Here is a 20,713-nt window from a genome sequence, read left to right as displayed (position 1 = left end):
CCAGTCAAAAGATCTGGGTTTAATCCATCACCGTTCTTTAGCCCACTCTGCCACCCCAGTTCAGACATGGCTATATGCAAATCAGTCTGACCCTGTGCCTCATGGGAACAGTCCAGCCCGAACTGCCAAGCCATGTCTTCCCTGTACCGGAAACAAGCTTCCGAGGACCGGTTTCTGGCATTCCAGCCGTCTTCAGCCCGGCTTGCTTGAATCCAGTGGCAAAGTGAGCAACGGACTGACGTCTGAGCATACCCTGCCACACTAATGGCGGCCAAAAGCGGTACAAAAGGGGGTGGTGATGGACAGAGCATCTGAATCAATTAAACACTCACACCCAGTCAAAAGATCTGGGTTTAATCCATCACCGTTCTTTAGCCCACTCTGCCACCCCAGTTCAGACATGGCTATATGCAAATCAGTTCTGACCCTGTGCCTCATGGGAACAGTCCAGCCCGAACTGCCAAGCCATGTCTTCCCTGGACCGGAAACAAGCTTCCGAGGACCGGTTTCTGGCATTCCAGCCGTCTTCAGCCCGGCTTGCTTGAATCCAGTGGCAAAGTGAGCAAGGGACTCACGTCTGAGCATACCCTGCCACACTTATGGCGGCCAAAAGCGGTACAAAAGGGGGTGGTGTTGGACAGAGCATCTGAATCAATTAAACACTCACACCCAGTCAAAAGATCTGGGTTTAATCCATCACCGTTCTTTAGCCCACTCTGCCACCCCAGTTCAGACATCGCTATATGCAAATCAGTCTGACCCTGTGCCTCATGGGAACAGTCCAGCCCGAACTGCCAAGCCATGTCTTCCCTGGACCGGAACCAATCTTCCGAGGACCGGTTTCTGGCATTCCAGCCGTCTCCAGACCGGCTTGCTTGAATCCAGTTGCAAAGTGAGCAAGGGACTCACGTCTGAGCATACCCTGCCACACTTATGGCGGCCAAAAGCGGTACAAAAGGGGGTGGTGATGGACAGAGCATCTGAATCATTTAAACACTCACACCCAGTCAAAATATCTGGGTTTAATCCATCACCGTTCTTTAGCCCACTCTGCCACCCCAGTTCAGACATGGCTATATGCAAATCAGTCTGACCCTGTGCCTCATGGGAACAGTCCAGCCCGAACTGCCAAGCCATGTCTTCCCTGGACCGGAAACAAGCTTCCGAGGACCGGTTTCTGGCATTCCAGCCGTCTTCAGCCCGGCTTGCTTGAATCCAGTGTCAAAGTGAGCAAGGGACTCACGTCTGAGCATACCCTGCCACACTTATGGCGGCCAAAAGCAGTACAAAAGGGGGTGGTGATGGACAGAGCATCTGAATCAATTAAACACTCACACCCAGTCAAAATATCTGGGTTTAATCCATCACCGTTCTTTAGCCCACTCTGCCACCCCAGTTCAGACATGGCTATATGCAAATCAGTCTGACCCTGTGCCTCATGGGAACAGGCCAGCCCGAACTGCCAAGCCATGTCTTCCCTGGACCGGAAACAAGCTTCCGAGGACTGGTTTCTGGCATTCCAGCCGTCGTCAGCCCGGCTTGCTTGAATCCAGTGGCAAAGTGAGTAAGGGACTCATGTCTGAGCATACCCTGCCACACTTATGGCGGCCAAAAGCGGTACAAAAGGGGGTGGTGATGGACAGAGCATCTGAATCAATTAAACACTCACACCCAGTCAAAAGATCTGGGTTTAATCCATCACCGTTCTTTAGCCCACTCTGCCACCCCAGTTCAGACATGGCTATATGCAAATCAGTCTGACTCTGTGCCTCATGGGAACAGTCCAGCCCGAACTGCCAAGCCATGTCTTCCCTGGACCGGAAACAAGCTTCCGAGGACCGGTTTCTGGCATTCCAGCTGTCTTCAGCCCGGCTTGCTTGAATCCAGTGGCACAGTGAGCAAGGGACTCACGTCTGAGCATACCCTGCCACACTTATGGCGGCCAAAAGCGGTACAAAAGCGGGTGTTGATGGACAGAGCGTCTGAATCAATTAAACCCTCACACCCAGTCAAAAGATCTGGGTTTAATCCATCACCGTTCTTTAGCCCACTCTGCCACCCCAGTTCAGACATGGCTATATGCAAATCAGTCTGACCCTGTGCCTCATGGGAACAGTCCAGCCCGAACTGCCAAGCCATGTCTTCCCTGTACCGGAAACAAGCTTCCGAGGACTGGTTTCTGGCATTCCAGCCGTCTTCAGCCCGGCTTGCTTGAATCCAGTGGCAAAGTGAGCAACGGACTGACGTCTGAGCATACCCTGCCACACTAATGGCGGCCAAAAGCGGTACAAAAGGGGGTGGTGATGGACAGAGCATCTGAATCAATTAAACACTCACACCCAGTCAAAAGATCTGGGTTTAATCCATCACCGTTCTTTAGCCCACTCTGCCACCCCAGTTCAGACATGGCTATATGCAAATCAGTTCTAACCCTGTGCCTCATGGGAACAGTCCAGCCCGAACTGCCAAGCCATGTCTTCCCTGGACCGGAAACAAGCTTCCGAGGACCGGTTTCTGGCATTCCAGCCGTCTTCAGCCCGGCTTGCTTGAATCCAGTGGCAAAGTGAGCAAGGGACTGACGTCTGAGCATACCCTGCCAAACTTATGGCGGCCAAAAGCGGTACAAAAGGGGGTGTTGATGGACAGAGCATCTGAATCAATTAAACACTCACACCCAGTCAAAAGATCTGGGTTTAATCCATCACCGTTCTTTAGCCCACTCTGCCACCCCAGTTCAGACATCGCTATATGCAAATCAGTCTGACCCTGTGCCTCATGGGAACAGTCCAGCCCGAACTGCCAAGCCATGTCTTCCCTGGACCGGAAACAAGCTTCCAAGGACCGGTTTCTGGCATTGCAGCCGTCTTCAGCCCGGCTTGCTTGAATCCAGTGGCAGAGTGAGCAAGGGACTCGGTCTGAGCATACCCTGCCACACTTATGGCGGCCAAAAGAGGTACAAAAGGGGGTGGTGATGGACAGAGCATCTGAATCAATTAAACACTTACACCCAGTCAAAAGATCTGGGTTTAATCCATCACCGTTCTTTAGCCCACTCTGCCACCCCAGTTCAGACATGGCTATATGCAAATCAGTCTGACCCTGTGCCTCATGGGAACAGTCCAGCCCGAACTGCCAAGCCATGTCTTCCCTGGACCGGAAACAAGCTTCCGAGGACCGGTTTCTGGCATTGCAGCCGTCTTCAGCCCGGCTTGCTTGAATCCAGTGGCAGAGTGAGCAAGGGACTCGGTCTGAGCATACCCTGCCACACTTATGGCGGCCAAAAGAGGTACAAAAGGGGGTGGTGATGGACAGAGCATCTGAATCAATTAAACACTTACACCCAGTCAAAAGATCTGGGTTTAATCCATCACCGTTCTTTAGCCCACTCTGCCACCCCAGTTCAGACATGGCTATATGCAAATCAGTCTGACCCTGTGCCTCATGGGAACAGTCCAGCCCGAACTGCCAAGCCATGTCTTCCCTGGACCGGAAACAAGCTTCCGAGGACCGGTTTCTGGCATTCCAGCCGTCTTCAGGCCGGCTTGCTTGAATCCAGTGGCAAAGTGAGCAAGGGACTCATGTCTGAGCATACCCTGCCACGCTTATGGCGGCCAAAAGCGGTACAAAAGGGGGTGGTGATGGACAGAGCATCTGAATTAATTAAACACTCACACCCAGTCAAAAGATCTGGGTTTAATCCATCACCGTTCTTTAGCCCACTCTGCCACCCCAGTTCAGACATGGCTATATGCAAATCAGTCCGACCCTGTGCCTCATGGGAACAGTCCAGCCCGAACTGCCAAGCCATGTCTTCCCTGGACCGGAAACAAGCTTCCGAGGACCGGTTTCTGGCATTCCAGCCGTCTTCAGCCCGGCTTGCTTGAATCCAGTGGCAAAGTGAGCAAGGGACTCACGTCTGAGCATACCCTGCCACACTTATGGCGGCCAAAAGCGGTACAAAAGGGGGTGGTGTTGGACAGAGCATCTGAATCAATTAAACACTCAAACCAAGTCAAAAGATCCGGGTTTAATCCATCACCGTTCTTTAGCCCACTCCGCCACCCCAGTTCAGACATGGCTATATGCAAATCAGTCTGACCCTGTGCCTTATGGGAACAGTCCAGCCCGAGCTGCCAAGCCATGTCTTCCCTGGACCGGAAACAAGCTTCCGAGGACCGGTTTCTGGCATTCCAGCCGTCTTCAGCCCGGCTTGCTTGAATCCAGTTGCAAAGTGAGCAAGGGACTCACGTCTGAGCATACCCTGCCACACTTATGGCGGCCAAAAGCGGTACAAAAGGGGGTGGTGATGGACAGAGCATCTGAATCAATTAAACACTCACACCCAGTCAAAATATCTGGGTTTAATCCATCACCGTTCTTTAGCCCACTCTGCCACCCCAGTTCAGACATGGCTATATGCAAATCAGTCTGACCCTGTGCCTCATGGGAACAGTCCAGCCGGAACTGCCAAGCCATGTCTTCCCTGGACCGGAAACAAGCTTCCGAGGACCGGTTTCTGGCATTCCAGCCGTCTTCAGCCCGGCTTGCTTGAATCCAGTGTCAAAGGGAGCAAGGGACTCACGTCTGAGCATACCCTGCCACACTTATGGCAGCCAAAAGCGGTACAAAAGGGGGTGGTGATGGACAGAGCATCTGAATCAATTAAACACTCACAAACAGTCAAAATATCTGGGTTTAATCCATCACCGTTCTTTAGCCCACTCTGCCACCCCAGTTCAGACATGGCTATATGCAAATCAGTCTGACCCTGTGCCTCATTGGAACAGTCCAGCCCGAACTGCCAAGCCATGTCTTCCCTGGACCGGAAACAAGCTTCCGAGGACCGGTTTCTGGCATTCCAGCCGTCTTCAGCCCGGCTTGCTTGAATCCAGTGGCAAAGTGAGCAAGGGACTCACGTCTGAGCATACCCTGCCACACTTATGGCGGCCAAGAGCGGTACAAAAGGGGGGTGGTGATGGACAGAGCATCTGAATCAATTAAACACTCACACCCAGTCAAAAGATCTGGGTTTAATCCATCACCGGTCTTTAGCCCACTCGGGCCACCCTAGTTCAGACATGGCTATATGCAAATCAGTCTGACCCTGTGCCTCATGGGAACAGTCCAGCCCGAACTGACAAGCCATGTCTTCCCTGGACCGGAAACAAGCTTCCGAGGACCGGTTTCTGGCATTCCAGCCGTCTTCAGCCCGGCTTGCTTGAATCCAGTGGCAAAGTGAGCAAGGGACTCACGTCTGAGCATACCCAGCCACAGTTATGGCGGTCAAAAGCGGTACAAAAGGGGGGTGGTGATGGACAGAGCATCTGAATCAATTAAACACTCACACCCAGTCAAAAGATCTGGGTTTAATCCATCACTGTTCTTTAGCCCACTCTGCCACCCCAGTTCAGACATGGCTATATGCAAATCAGTCTGACCCTGTGTCTCATGGGAACAGTCCAGCCCGAACTGCCAAGCCATGTCTTCCCTGGACCGAAAACAAGCTTTCGAGGACCGGTTTCTGGCATTCCAGCCGTCTTCAGCCCGGCTTGCTTGAATCCAGTGGCAAAGTGAGCAAGGGACTCACGTCTGAGCATACCGTGCCACACTTATGGCGGCCAAAAGCGGTGTTGGATCTGATCCCTTCAGAAATGCCTCACGGGGATATTACTTCGCAGATCAGAAAATTAGCACCCGACCTGGCATGACAGTGGACACAAGGTCCTGGTTCGATCCACCTTGAGAATGGGCAGGCTATATCTATGAGGTGGCGAGAATTACTAAATATGTCAATCATATCAATGTAGTCAATGTGCAGTTCCTTAAACGGTCCCTGTGGTCAGGGTATTGTGGACCTTATGGTAGGGGAATTCTGGAAGCTATTACCTTGATGGTTGCACTTGGTGAATACTGCTGGCACACCACACAAGTGTGTATATACAGTGTAACCTTCTCATGTAGTTTGGATACAAACCCATCCTGACATATTTGGAGGGACATGTTGTCTCTGGGATTATGTGAAGGAAGATGTAACTAAATGAAATACCAGCATTTGTAAAGCGCACAGCTACCTCCGGAGAGGTGTCCCGGCGCTGTGGGTCGTCGGGAAGACCGGTACATTTGTTATCTCTGTTTTTAACTTGCTAAATGTTTCTTTCATCTCTTTAATCCATGTTATCCTGTCTTTCAGTGTGTTAGCCTGTTTGATAGATTCAAGCAGTGGGGATATTAAAGTACTTTTATCAAAAACCCATTGTCTGACTTAATTACATAAGCCCTCGAAGATCTGCATTCCTTTCACTCTCTCAGGCTCTCATCTGTCGGATGGAGGCTGCTCTTTCGTTCCTAACTCGGCGGCCAGAGACTCACAGCAATTGTCCCAAATATTAGACTTCTTCCTGACAGTACTGCAATTTGTCCCGGTCCACCTTGTATCATCGTTGATTCAGTGTGTTCAGCAGGGACACAGAGTCTTTGCTCCACTGTACTATCACATTGAAAATTAGTGAGGTCTTTCTTGATAGTCCTATTAAAGGCGTTAGCGGACTTGCAGTACACTTGAGGTAATCGAGAATGGAGTTACTGTGAACCACAATAGGAAAATGCGGTCAAATAGTGACTATCTGGGTGCAGGGAAATGCTAAAAAATAAATTCTTTATGTCTATGACTACAAAGTATTTAGCATCTTGGGGTACAGTGGTAAGGATGATAGAAGGGGCGGGCACTCCAGGCAATTCTGGTATCAGTATGTCATTATGGGGGCACATGCCTTAAATATTATGCCACTAGTTGCCCTTGGTCTTCTTGATGGGGTAAATTGGGGTGTTGCAGGTGGATACTCCTGGGTGTATGACTCCCTTCTCCTTCAGTTATTGTATAGCAGATACAATGCCCTCCTCAGCTTCTTTGGATACAGGGTATTGTCTCACTCTAGGCAGTATTGCTCCTTCCTTCATGGTTATTCTAAATGGTCTACATCATGGGGGCCTTTTAGCCACAAATTCGAGAGTACCTGCGCAAGGTAATTGTCTTTGAAAGGGATTGAGAAATGTCTTGGTAACGCTGGCCTTGTCTCCAGTGAAGTGCGTAGGGGTATACTGTCTTGGAAAAAACAATTTCTGTTCTTCTGGGATCATCAAAAACAACTGGCCATCTGATATGTCTCCTACCTGCATGTTGGAATCATGAAAGATGACAAATGCCCACATCGCATCACTGTGGTTACCTGCCATCAGTGTCCAATCAGTAGGGGACACTTCCAAAGCCTCTATTTCCAGAATGAAGTCTTTGTCTAATTCTTCAGAATAGGGGCCCTGTCTTTGGAATAGGAAGTTTGTAGTTAATTCAACTAATTTCCTTGTCAATTCTGGTGTGTCTGCTATGATAGTGTACACAGCTCCAGTGACGGCTAAAATGTCTGTGGGTCTAGCTTTAACCAGGTCACAGCCTAAAAGGTGTGTGAACATAGTCATGATGCGTGTACGAGATACTTCTGGCGTTGAACATATGATAGATCCATCCTCTCCAAAGGGAACAGTCATGTTTAATTTTGCCATGAGATCATGTCCTAGCAAGTTACCTGGGGCATTTGGGTAGAATAAGAAACAGCCGTCAACATACCTCCCCCCATTGCCATCTCCACAAGATACTCAAATGATCCCTCATCACAGCCGTGGAGAACTCTTTTGTGTCCATTGATGAATGTGACAGTGGGAGTCCTCTCTCATGGATAGAGGACCATGTGGCCCCAGTGTTGATGAGAAATCTATACTTCTTGTCATTTACGACTACCATCACAGTGGGTTCCTAGTCTAGCCTGTGGGTTATCGATACGACTGGACACGTGAGACTACTCCGTGGGCACCTTAATTGGGCATATTCTCCCACGTAATTTGGCTGGAATGGGTTCCCTCCCCTGACAATGACCCTTCCTTGTGAGTTCTAGTGCTGCAAGGTGGGCTGCACTGTCTGCTGTGGCTTATACTGGATTTGAGGCACGGGTTTCTGTAACTGCTGGAGCTGTGTCTGTGGTTGAGCTGACAATTGCATTTGGGGCTGCGGGAAGTAGTGCACCTCGGGACTCATGGCAGGCTGTGCCGCAATACCGCCAGGTGGTGCCATTCGTTCGTCATATGTCGGCCGTGTCTGGTTGTTAAGTTCATCTTGCTTCTGATCCTAGGACCCCTAATTAAATGTCCTGGCATCTTGCAATAGTGTCATATCTGGTCACTTTGAAATGTGTTTACTCTATTTCCCCAAAACCTTCCACTCCCTCCTCTTCCATTATTTCTGTTTTTGCTTCTCTGGGCATACTGGCTTAGTTGCATCATGGTGCCCAGAGGGTGCTTGCCCAGGGACACTGCAGCTAGCCGAGTGGTGGCAGCAGCAATTCCTTCCTCTGTTTTCTTGGTCAACTTCTGCTCGACCAATTTGACTGCTGCTTACTCTATTTTGTCTTTCACACTTTTTACCTTTTCCTTTCTCTTCTTACAGAAATGTATTATGTGTGCCTGTATCTCTGTCCATGGTGTGGTATCTAAGGCCACTATATTATCTTTGCAATTTTGCTTGTTGACCCATTTTCACAATGTCATAAAACAGTGTTGCATTCTGTGCAGTCGCGTCCCAACTCTTCCCTACTTTGTGAGTCCATTTTCCTTCATTCTGCCGGATCCTCATTTGGCTGCCTTGTCTGTCATAAGAGACCCATTGTATGGCCTGTCATGATACATTTTTCTCAATTGTCTCCAAACAATTCCCCTTACTCTGTTAAAGGGTGCCCCATCACATTTTGGGATGGTCAATGCCACATCCTTTTCTCCTGCCTTTGCAAACAGTGTGCCTGTCTCATCTCCTATATGGGAACTTAGTAAGCTTTTAATGTCCCCTATTGCAAGAGTAATCCCAGGGGTATGTTTTTCTAAAGCTGATATCCATTTCCCAACTCTTTGAATGAGCGGTGGGAACTGTTTTTAAAGATTTCCTTTGTCAATCTGGGGCCATGGTATATACTGAAGCGCCCTGGACTTCAAAGATCAGTGGCAATTGTTTCAGCACTACAGTCCTTTGGCCAGTAGGGTGACAAGAGTCATCCTTACAAGCACATCTCTGCCAAACTCTGAAACTTTCTTGCATAATGGGATAATCCCAGTAAGGATCCCCTTCGCAATTCTCTTTTCTGTATTTGCCATGGCAGGGAGTTCAAAGGAAGCCTCTCACGGCCATGGTGTCATCAGTAATGTCAATCCTTCTGTCCAAAATGCGAAGTTGTCAGTAAAAGGGACAGCATTACATCAACCATTTTGATTTTGGGTTACTATTTCACTGGGTGTCAAATCATTGCCTGGACACACAGGGAGTACACATGCAAGATCTTTCCTCAGTGTCATCTTTCCTGCTATGCCAAACGTTCCCTTTCTCGCATATGGGCATACATGTGCACCGAATGCTAATCTCCTTAGTTCCCATTGCCCTCTTTGTAAAGCTTGTCTTGCCTTATTGCTTTTTTCTCCCTCGCAGGCATACTGTGACTGTTCTCTGTTATGTTCCTCAACAAGGGATATTCTGTTTATGTGTCCTGTGATGTCATCTAATCCCTCACTTGATTCTTTGTGCCAACATTTAAAAATCCTAGAATGGATTATAGTCTTTTCAGAGTCATCGGAGGTTGGAGCAGTGCACTATTTTCTAAACACTGTGCTCTCAGTATTGTGCCTTCTCTTGAAAATTTGTACCCTCAAAATTGGCCACTGGCATGGGCCATTTTTGATTTTTTTAAATAAAATTAATATTCAGGGTGGGCGAATCCAAGAATTATGTGGTGCACCCAAGACAAGTGCTCCATTAATTCCTCCTCCATCAGATAGATGCCATCTAGGACAATGCCTCCTCATCAAAAATCTTAAGTGACTCTATTACCCTAGCTGAAAACAGTCCGGGGCTGTTCTTATACCCTTGTGGTAATCATCAAAATTAGCCTTAAGAGCCTAGTGCCGAGAATGCTATCAAATATCTGCTCCCAGGTGCTATACTTTGGCAGAAAAATCCATTTGAGACGTCTAGTATTGTTTTGTATTTTTTCTTCACAATGCTATTCATTAGAGCGGCACTATGTGCGTCGTTCACTGCAAATGTGCGTGTGGATGCGTTCAAATGTCTATTATCTACGACTAGAAAATATGAATGATCAGTTTTCATTACAAGAAACAAGGGATTATTCATAGGTGAGGTGCAAATTTCTATCACACCCTGGAATTCAAGTTGATATAAGATCTCCCTGATTTGTTTGCTTGCTTCATGCTTTATTTAGTATTGTCTCTGAGGTTGAGGAATTGATTTTAATGGGATTTCGTGATGAGGTGACTCATCATCCCACCAAACGTGATTTGTGGTAAAGTACAAGAGCTAAAGCTAACGCCCATTCCTGCCCATATGAATTTTTGACAGACTCAGGTAAAAGGTCAGGGAAAGCAGATAAAATAACTTCTTCCCCATTGGGCAATCCATTATGAAATCAGGTGGCCAATCTTTTTCGGCAAAAGAATATCATAACCGTATGTCAAATTCTCCCAAAAGAGACCTCTTACCTTCCTGGGTATGACCACCTCCATTTGGATATTTATTTTGTACAAACGATGTGGGACACTTACCCTTGTATCAGGTGTTTCGGTCAGGACCCCACAAGTCTTACATTATTCTTTGTGAGTGTTCTCTGAGAGATGGTATGAACAACCTCCACTTTCTCCCACCTCTCTCTTGTCCTAGAATATAATCTGACCAGGGTGTAGATGGGGGCCTGGGGAAGGGATACTAATGTGTGGAGTGTTGCCCTGTGGTGTGTAGACCCGGTTGGGTATGCCTAATGAAGATGAGGGAACCCCTCTAGGAACTACTGCCTGTAAGGACAAACCATAAGGTACATCAATACTGGCACCTGGATCACAATCACACAGGTATTTATACAATTACCAAACACAGTCCAGGGGAACATCTATTGTCCCCTGGGATGTGGTACTGCGGTAGGCTGTGACTTGTGTCCTCACACACCAAAAGGAACATGGAACTGAAACTGTAGGCGCTCCTGCACATATGAAAAGGAAGTGGCAATGCTTGTGGCTGCCGCCTTAATCCAAAGGAAATAATATGTACCGCTGCACAGGTATCAAAATATGGTGATTGTTAATGCACCCTTGTGCATGTCACTGCTCAGTAATTGTACGAGTGCTCCTGCTCCTGTAGCAAGATTAGTCTTGTGATCACACACTCCTGTGCATGTTGCAGATCAAATATATGCCCCCAAGTGCTCTTGTGCTATGGCCATAGTGTGTCTCACGGCAATGTGCTCCTGTGCTTGCCGCAACACTGCATTGTCTTACGCGCTCCTGTGCTAAGGCAATGAGATGTGCCTTATGGCACCGCACTAAAGCACGTGCCGAAACTCAGAAATATCCTAAGCGCTCCTGCACTTATGGCTATGATGCTTGTCTCGTGGCAACGCACTCCTGCTCGTACCACAACGAAGTGCTGTGCATAGGCGTTCCTGCGTGTCTTTCAATATTCAAAACCTTGGCGAACAGCACAGTGTGCAGAGCAGAGGCTCCGCAGAATCAACTCCAACTCCCGCTGGGACGATAGTCAGTACCCGAAGCAAAACAGGGTTGAGCACCATTGGTTCTTATGTGGTCTCACCTAGAAGCGCAATTACAGTGACTTCCAGGACTACTTCCTGTTCAGTGGAAGCTATACTGCTAACCAATAACTCTGCAGATTTCCCTCATGCAACTTCCGCAAGGAAGCGGACCATGCACACCACAGCCACATGGACTGGAACCATGACAAGAACCACCTCCCGAGACAGAACTCCTCCCCCTAAACATGGGTGGCAGGACAAGGCTTAAAGGGGTGGTGAGTGTGGAAGGCACAAACCGTGTGAGGGGTGTGACTTACTTGGGACAAGGCTCACAGGATCTTTCCTGAGTACAGGAGGTGGGTGAGAAGCTGCTTGGCCCTTGGGATGAGCTCACCTCAAGAGGGACACATGGAACACAGGGTGTATCTTCATGTGTGGTGGCAAGGCTAGTCTAATGGACACCCGGTTGATGACCTTAGCAATAGCATACCCATACCTTATTTTCAGTTTTATAGTCTGTTCCTGCCTGCCTGTGTTTATCTGTGTTTTGTTTGTATGTTTCTTTAGATTTGGCCAGCTCGAATTGGGCTTGCTTCCACAGATCGTGTAGTAGGGTGTGGTACTCCTGGACTATGGGCAGATGACTGGTCTGTGGTTCTTCCCAGGGCTCTGCTCGTGGATGCTTGGAGGCAATAAAAATAAAGATCACAGCCAGTTTGATAGTGGACGGTAGTTTACTTAGCGGTACAAAGTGCACCATTTTGCTTAGATGCTCCACAATGGTGAGAATGGTGATACATCCCGTCCTGGTCCTGGGCAGTTTGGCGATGAAATCCATTGATACGGTGTGCCATGGATTTGGGGTCCTGGAATAGGGTTTAATAAACCCACAGTGGATCTGGACAGGGTCTTTCCTTGGGCACAGATGGAACAACTGGCTATGTACGCGTGTGCGCCGGTATCCATGGATGGCCACCAGAAGCGTCTATTTAAAAGGTCCATGGATTTGTGGTATCCAGGGTGAATAGACAAGAGGTGGTCATGACACTTATACAGGGCTTATTGCTGATGTTCTACCAAGGGAAGGAAGTAGCTGTTTCCTTATTGCAATAACCCATCTCGCTATGTAATCCCTTTGAGGTCTCCAATCCATTCCTCTGGTTCTTTTTGTTCATTCAAATTGAGTGGGTGCTCGCATGGCAGAAACCTAAAAAAAATCTTATGTAAACCAAGTCAGGAAGATACTCAGAAGGTGTACAAAGGACTGAAACCCTGTTACAACTGCTCAAATTGCAACAACTGCATCACTGGCAACGTTATCTGTCACCCCATGAAAGGACATTCCATCAAACTTAAAGTGAATGCTACATGCAACTCTAAAAATGTCATTTACCTTTTGAAGTGTCCGTGCGGCAAATGTTATGTTGGTCACACCGAAAGAAAAATCCGCACTAGGATTTTAGAACATAAAAGCAACATCCGCACAAACAATCTCAAATCTACTGTAGCTTCTCATTTCACTGAATTCAGACACACTGTTGCCCAACTTAAATTCCAGGTTTTGGAACAAGTTCAAGCTACCCACAACAATAAGAACACTTTGCTTAAGCGAGAAAACTTCTGGATCCGTTTTCTCTCCACGATGGCGCCCAACGGGCTGAATGACCGCATCGAATTCCTTTGTTACTTATAGATATTTTATATCACTGTTATTGCTTATATATGCAGTTCTTTTTTCGCTCTTTTCACTCTTTCTTACTGCCTTTCCTACACTGCAAAATGGCGATCTGTTTCTTAAACTTTCTCACCCTTTAGACATTTCCGCATGGTCCTTTCTTTGTGTTCACCAGCTCTGGTTCCCTACCCCTCGTTTATGTTTATTTCCATCTGCTATACTAACACGAGAACACACACCATCTGTACCACTGTCCCATAGGCACGCCGCGAGGCACCTTGTAAACCTCTCCGAGTAAGTACCTTTTGGGAGATTTCTCTTGTGCTCCTTGAAGCGTCCGCTATATATTTTCCACTTAAACACGCATCTTCGGTTTAGCACCCTTTGTAGGTATCTGTGCTCACAGCGTTTCCTCTCATCTTCCATCTAACGGCACGTTCTCGTTTTCACCATGGGATTCCTCAGATCACCTGGTCGATTTTTGTATTTTTCACACTCATCTAGTTTTCGTCACCGCTTTTTAGGCACTTAATCTTCGTTTAATGCATGATTCAGTTCGATTGTAGATATTTTGTTTCAGACAGTAGATTGATTCTGGTTATGTTTATTTTTCATTGTAGAGTAATCCCTTGACAAAGGGCTCTGGCCCGAAATGCATCGGGATCTTTTTGAGGATTACTATGGTTGATTTAAAACTGTGCAGTGACACGTTTTTGGTTTCTGTTCTAATTTTGGACATGAATATATGAGAACATTCACAACATGCAGATTAAACGTTGAAATGATTCATATAGACTTTTGATTCATCTATTTATGGAATAAGACCTCGGTCCACTTGTTGTGCACTGGATTGTTCCCCTCCGAGTAGGGGGACCCTCGATCTTTTTGTTCATTGTCATCATGTAGCAGGGATAGAAAGAAGGATGAAAGGACTATACCTTGAAAACAGCGTTCAGGAAGGATGGACACGGGTTCTGCTTTGGCTATCTCTTCTTTGGTTTCTTCTATTCTGGATAGGGCATCTGCTTTGACATTTACGGTTCCAGGTCAATACGTGATCACAAAGTCATATTCGTTGAAGAACAGAGTCCATCCTAGCTGCCTGGAAGTAAGGGACCTGGCTGAGCAGAGGAATTGCAGGTTCCGATGGTCTATGAAGATGATTACTGGGTGCTGGACGTCCTTTGAGTAATGACGCCATTCCTAAAATGCTGCTTTAATGGCAAAGACTTCTCGGTCAGAAATTGTGTAGTTGTGTTCTGCTGGCTGTAATTTCCAGGAATAGTAGGCCACGGGATGTAACAGGGGTGTCTCCTTGTGATAACACACCTCCCAGGGCATTTTGAAATGCGTCAACGTCCACAATGAACAGCTGTTCGGGGTTGGGGTGTATCACAATGGAAGCGCTAGTGAATCTGATTTTCAGCTCCAGAAAGGACTTTTCGGCTCCGGGATCCCATACGAACTTCACGCCTTTGCGTAGCAAATGAGTGATGGGAGTGATGATATCCGAAAACCTTGAGATAAAGCATCGATAGTAGTTTGCAAACCCCTGGAATCGCTGGACTTATTTCTGAGAACAAGGGGATGGCCATTGCAATACGGATTCAAACTTTTTCTTGTCTATTTCTACCCCTGTAGGGGTCAGGATGTGGCCCAGGAACTCTTCCTCAGTAGTGTGGAACATGCTCTTCTCTAGCTTGACGTGCAGACCATGTTGTTGTAGCTGCTGGAGGATGGTACGAACATGTCTGATATGTTTTGGTAAATTTTTTGAATATATCAGAATATCGTTTATGTAGACAATGCAGCATTGATTGATGTATTCCCTTAATACTTCGTTGATGAAATATTGAAAGGCAGCAGGAGCACTGCAGAGGTTGAAAGGCATGATCTGGTACTTGAACAGACCAGATTTTGTTTGGAACGCAGTCTTCCACTCGTCTCCCTCCCGGTCTCTGACAAGATGGTAGGTCCCACGTAGATCCAGTTTGGTATAGACTGCTGCGTCCTTTACCTGATCAAAAAAGGTTGGATATCAGGGGCAAGGGATATTGATTTTTAGTGGTAATGGTGTTTGTTAGATTTGGGGGTCTCTAGTTGGCTCAGGTAGGTACTTGTGACAAGTAGGGACCCTCTCCTCTAGTCAGGACAAGGGGATTACACACTTAAAATAACCCCTGCTCACCCTCTAGGTTGCGTGGCGTGAGCTGTCAAGGCTTATTTGAGAGGCGTTGTAAGCTAAGCAGTTGTGACCACATACAGTAACCCACTGACAACACTACAAATGGACACCACACAGGTTTTATATAAAAAATAAGTATACTTTATATAGAGTTACCACAAGACCATAAACGACAAAAATACACACTATGATTACTTTAAGATGGTAGATTTAAGCTTAGTTCAGTTCAGTTCTTAGATGCGACACTCTGCGTCAATGTACCTTAAGTTGCGTTGCGATTCCACGACAAGCAATGTCGCAGCGATGGGAAATGCGGCAAAGTCAGGTGCAAAGAAATAAAGATGTGAAGATCTTCCAGATGCGGCACGCTTCTCGGGGATGCGAGAAGTTCTCGGTTCAATGCGTGGACTGCAGCGGCGACACCCTCACGATGCGACGACAACAGCTCCAGAGGCGACGCTCTTCTCCCACGATGCGTGAAGCTTCCGCTCGATGCGACGTCTTCAGCGGCGACATCCAAGATGCAACGGCAGCAGCTCCGACGGCGGCGCGCTTCTCGGGGATGCGAGGTGCTCTTGGTCGATGCTCTGCAATGCGACAGTTCCAGCGGCAACACCCTCCGGCTTCGGAGTTGCGACGGCAAGCACAGCGACGGTGACACGCTCCGACCTCGTTGCGAGATTCTTCTCCTGATGTGGTGCAGTGCGACAACCACAGCAGCGAAACCCTCCTTCTTCGGAGTTGCGACGGCAGCAGCAGCGACGGCGACACGCTTCCTCTTCGTTGCGGCACGCTTCTCTCCGATACGGCGCAGTACGACAGTTCCAGCGGCGACACCCTCCTTTCTCCGGAGTAGCCATGGCAGGCACAGCGACGGCGACATGCTTCTTCTCGTTGAGTCGCGCTTCCAGCTCCTTGCGACACGCAGTTCCTCAGAAGGCCCAAAATAGCAGCAGGCACATCCACAAGTACTCTGGGGAGCTGGGTGGTGAAGTCTGTTGTCCCTGAGACTTCAGCAGGAGGCAAACTCTTTTCCAAGCCCTTGGAGATCCTTCACAAGTTGAAAGCAAAGAACACAAAGTTCCTCTCTCCTTCCTTTAGAAGTAAGGCAACCACTACAGGCCAATCCCCCAAGCAGCACTTCAGCTTGGGAATAGTCTCTCCTCAGTTTCTTCAGGTTCCTCTCCTCAGTAAAGGTTTCTTCTTGTAGTCCAAAGTGATCTAATTTCATGGGATCAGGGTCCCAATATTTATACCCAGAAATCCTTTGTTCTCTGAGGGGAGAGGGGCCTTTGCCCAGTCCAAACCAGTTGTGAAGCACTCTGTTTACCAGACCTCTCCTTTCCTTTCACAGTGCAGGGCAGGCACATAATTCAGATGCCCCACATGAGGTGGAGCCAGCATTGTGGAAGGCAAGTACAGTCCTGGAGCACTTTGTTTACAGGACTCCTCTTCTTTCAGTGTGCAGAGACATCAGCCGCTCCCCAGGGGGTGGAGCCAGCATTGTGGAAGGCAGGTACAGCCCTATTCAAGGTTCAGGTGAACTCCTCCCTCCCATCTATATGCAGATCTCTCTATTCACCACTGGGTGACTCAGCCTGTCTCCTGGAATTCCCCAGCCTTGTCACTCACAAAACCAGACATAGGAATACACAACCTAGCAGAGGCAGGTTTGAATGGTTAGACAAGCAAATACCTACTTTCTAAAAGTGGTATTTGCAAACTCAGAATATTAAAATAAACGTCACTAAAAGATGTATTTTATTATTCTGAGTTCAGGCATACTAAACTCGAATTTCTACCATGTTCTCTGAGACAGTTAGGATTATAAAATGTAATAACTCTAACAGCCCTTTCTGGCCTATGGAGAACAGGTAGCCTTGCAATAGTGAAAAACAAAAATGGCTGTAATCCACTATTAGGACATGCCACACACACCGGGGCTTGTCCTACCTTATACTTAAAATGCACCCTGCCCTTGGACCTACCATAGGAGTGACTGATTTGAAGAAAAGGGAAGGTTTAGGGACTGGCAAGTGGGTGCACTTGCCCAGTCAGCATGACAGTACCAGACTGCGCGCAGGCTCTGCAATGGCAGACCTTAGACACATTTTGCAAGGCTGCTTCTGTGGGTGGCACAACCAGCGCTGCAGGCCCACCAGCAGCATTTGGATTACACGCCCTGGCACACTCAGTGCACTAGACTAGGGTCTGACAGGTAAACCAAATAGCCAAACATGGAACCACTGATTAGTACATCAATTTACAGTAGATAGCACCTGCACTGTGGCACTGAATAGCAGTGGCACAGTGCCCAAAGCATCTAATACCAGCAAAAACACATGAGGCAACCACAAAAATGGAAGGGAGATCCATGCCAATGGTGCCAGGTCTAACACGTGTCCCCTCCAGCTGAAAAGTGGGGAGAACTACCCTGACTCCTGGGAGTTCTCTTCACTTAGGTGGAAAAATCTGGACAGACCATCAGTATTGGCGTGTTCTGTAGCAGGGGGATGTTCCACCGTAAAGTCCATACCCTGTAGGGAAATGGACCACCTCAGCAACTTTGTATTCTCACCCCTCATCTGCATCAACCATCTGAGGGGCCTGTGGTCTGTCTGAACCTGGAAGTGAGTCCCAAACAGGTATGGTCTCAGCTTCTTCAGTGCCCAGACCACAGCAAATGCCTCACGCTCAATAGCACTCCACCTCTGTTCCCGTGGAAGTAACCTTCTACTAATAAAGGCTACAGGTTGATCTAGGCCCTCCTCATTCATCTGTGACAGAACACCCCCCCACACCATGCTCTGAAGCGTCTGTTTGAATGATAAACTCTCTTGAGAAGTTGGGTGCCAGGAGCACGGGCGACGTTCACATGGCAACTTTCAGGGCCTCAAAAGCTTTCTGACAGGTGTCAGTCCAGATCACCTTCTTGGGCTGCTTCTTGGAAGTCAGCTCTATCAAGGGAGCAACAATGTTGCCATACCCCTTGACAAACCTCCTGTAATACCCTCTGAGACCTAGGAAGGCTCTCACCTCTGTCTGGGGTTTGGGTGGCTCCCAAGCCAGGATGGTTTCAATCTTGGGTTGAAGGGGCGCCACCTGGCCACTCCCAACTTGGTGTCCCAAATACACCATGGAACCTTGCCCCATCTGGCACTTACTCGCCTTGATCGTGAGGCCTGCTTTCAGCAGCGCCATCAACACTTCCCAGAGGTGGCGCAGATGCTTCTCCCACTGGCACTGAACACTGCGATGTCATCCAGGTAGGCGGCACTGAACTCATCCAGTCCAACCAACACCTGGTTGACCAAGCTCTGAAAGGTGGCAGGGGCATTCTTCATCCCAACCAAATAGCCAAACATGGAACCACTGATTAGTACATCAATTTACAGCAGGGAGCACCTGCACTGTGGCACTGAATAGCAGTGGCCTAGTGCCCAAGGCATCTAATACCAGCAAAAACACCTGAGGCAACCCCAAAAATGGAAGGGAGACCCACGCCAATGGTGCCAAGTCTAACAGTGTTTATTTCTCTGTAATTGATACACATTCTTAGTTCCCTCCCTTTCTTTGCCAGGAAAAAGAGGGAAGAAGAGACAGGTGACTTGGAATGGCTAATAAACCTGTTGTTTAGGTATTTGTTCAAATAGATGCAGAGGTGGTTGTTTTCCTTCTCAGTAAGAGAGTAGACACAGCTGCATGGTGGCTTGGATCCCAAGATTAGATCTATTCTGCAATCAAAACAGCGATGGGGAGGCAGTGTGTTGGCTCTCTGTTCATCGAACACCATGACAAATCCGTATAAGCATACAGTACAACCCCCTGGGTAACCGTACCCATTCCAATCAGCAGAAGAGCGTGGGCTTGCAGGTCTACCAGAGGTTTCTTACTGAGGATAGCAGGAGAGGTTGCAGTGGAATGGGTCCAAAGTCATAATCCTGGACACCCAATCAATGTGTGGGTTGTGGGTTACAAGCCATGGGAGGCCCAAAATGAGTTTGAACTGAGGTGCATTAATGACGTCATAGGTAATAGTCTCTGCGTGTTCATTCCCAAACGTCATCGTCATGGTGTCTGTCTGGTAACGGATTAGTCCAGAGGTCAAATCGGTGCCATTGTCTTCCTTTACCATTTCCGGTTTCTCCTTGGTAACAACAGGTATTCCCAAGCCGTCCATATATTAGGTATCTATTAAAATTCCCAGTAGCACCCAAATCTGTGAGAGCTGTACCTAGCCATGACTGGCCTGATTGTGACTGTAATGTTACTGTTATACCCACATGTTGGTTGCTATTGTAGAGGGCTAAGGTCGGGGTCTTAGTAGACGAACAGACTGACCCCATGTTGTTTTCCCGCACTATCTCCTCTGGCTATCGGAAGGGCATAAGGTTTGTTCAGTCTTGGTTTGATTGGTTTCACAGGGCATTCCTTGACGAAGTGTCCACTCTTGCCACAGTATAAACATTGGTTCTGTCTTTGCCTTTTTTCTTTCTCTTCCTTGGACAAAGGACCATAGATTCCGCCTGGGTTCGGGGGCATCCTGTGTTCTAGCGACCTAATTTCTGAGTTTTTTCCTGAATGTGAGCAACTTGGGATCAATTTTATTTAATTCATTTTTTTAGAGTTTTATATAGCGCAAACTAGACCCAAGACATCGGGTATTGGAGAGCTTTACATGAGCACCAGTTTAGTTACAGATGAACCCATTCATTTTTTTTGTTTTTTGTTAGGCAAGGGGAGATTAAGTGATTTGCCCAGAATCACAGGATGTTGAGCGTCGTTGCCGAGACTCGAACCCGGTTCCTTAGGTCCGAGGTCGACCACTCTGGCCGTAAGGCTACATCCTCTCCACCCTGGTTTTCTCTGTTTTCCGTTCTTGCATCCTGTAGTTCGACTTGACTACCAAGTCAATGAACGGTCCTATCTCCTCCGGAGGATCTGACATCTGGGAGATAAGATCCTTCATATCATCAAGTAACCCCCAGTAAAACACGGACACCTTTTTTGATTCAGGCCATTTTGCTTCAATCACTAACCTGCTAAAGGTGGTGATGTAAGCCAACAGATCAGTGTTACCCTGTTTGTGGTTGAGCAGCTCATTGTCAGCTGCTTGTACGAATGCGTGATGGGCAAACATTCTTCGTAGGATTTCCTTAAATACAGGATGATTGTATAGCATGGGATCATCATTTTCGATCAAGGATATGAACCACTGGGCAG

General features: G+C 47.8%; 1 protein-coding gene and 1 pseudogene across 1 annotated transcript in view; one reads left to right on the top strand and one right to left on the bottom strand.

The window, feature by feature from the left end:
* The window catches only part of LOC147725861 (uncharacterized), a 293,683-nt gene that overhangs the window by 196,242 nt on the left and 76,728 nt on the right, over positions 1 to 20,713 (top strand). The gene's annotated exons all lie outside the window — the stretch shown is intronic.
* LOC147725862 (uncharacterized) overlaps positions 1 to 20,713 on the bottom strand; it is a 40,990-nt pseudogene that overhangs the window by 17,190 nt on the left and 3,087 nt on the right.

The sequence above is a fragment of the Lissotriton vulgaris genome, chromosome 3_1 (genome assembly GCF_964263255.1).
Source record: "Lissotriton vulgaris chromosome 3_1, aLisVul1.2, whole genome shotgun sequence".
Classification (NCBI taxonomy): Eukaryota; Metazoa; Chordata; class Amphibia; order Caudata; family Salamandridae; genus Lissotriton; species Lissotriton vulgaris.
The sequence above is the reverse complement of the archived record's forward strand: the minus strand, read 5'-3'. Positions and strand labels throughout refer to the sequence as shown.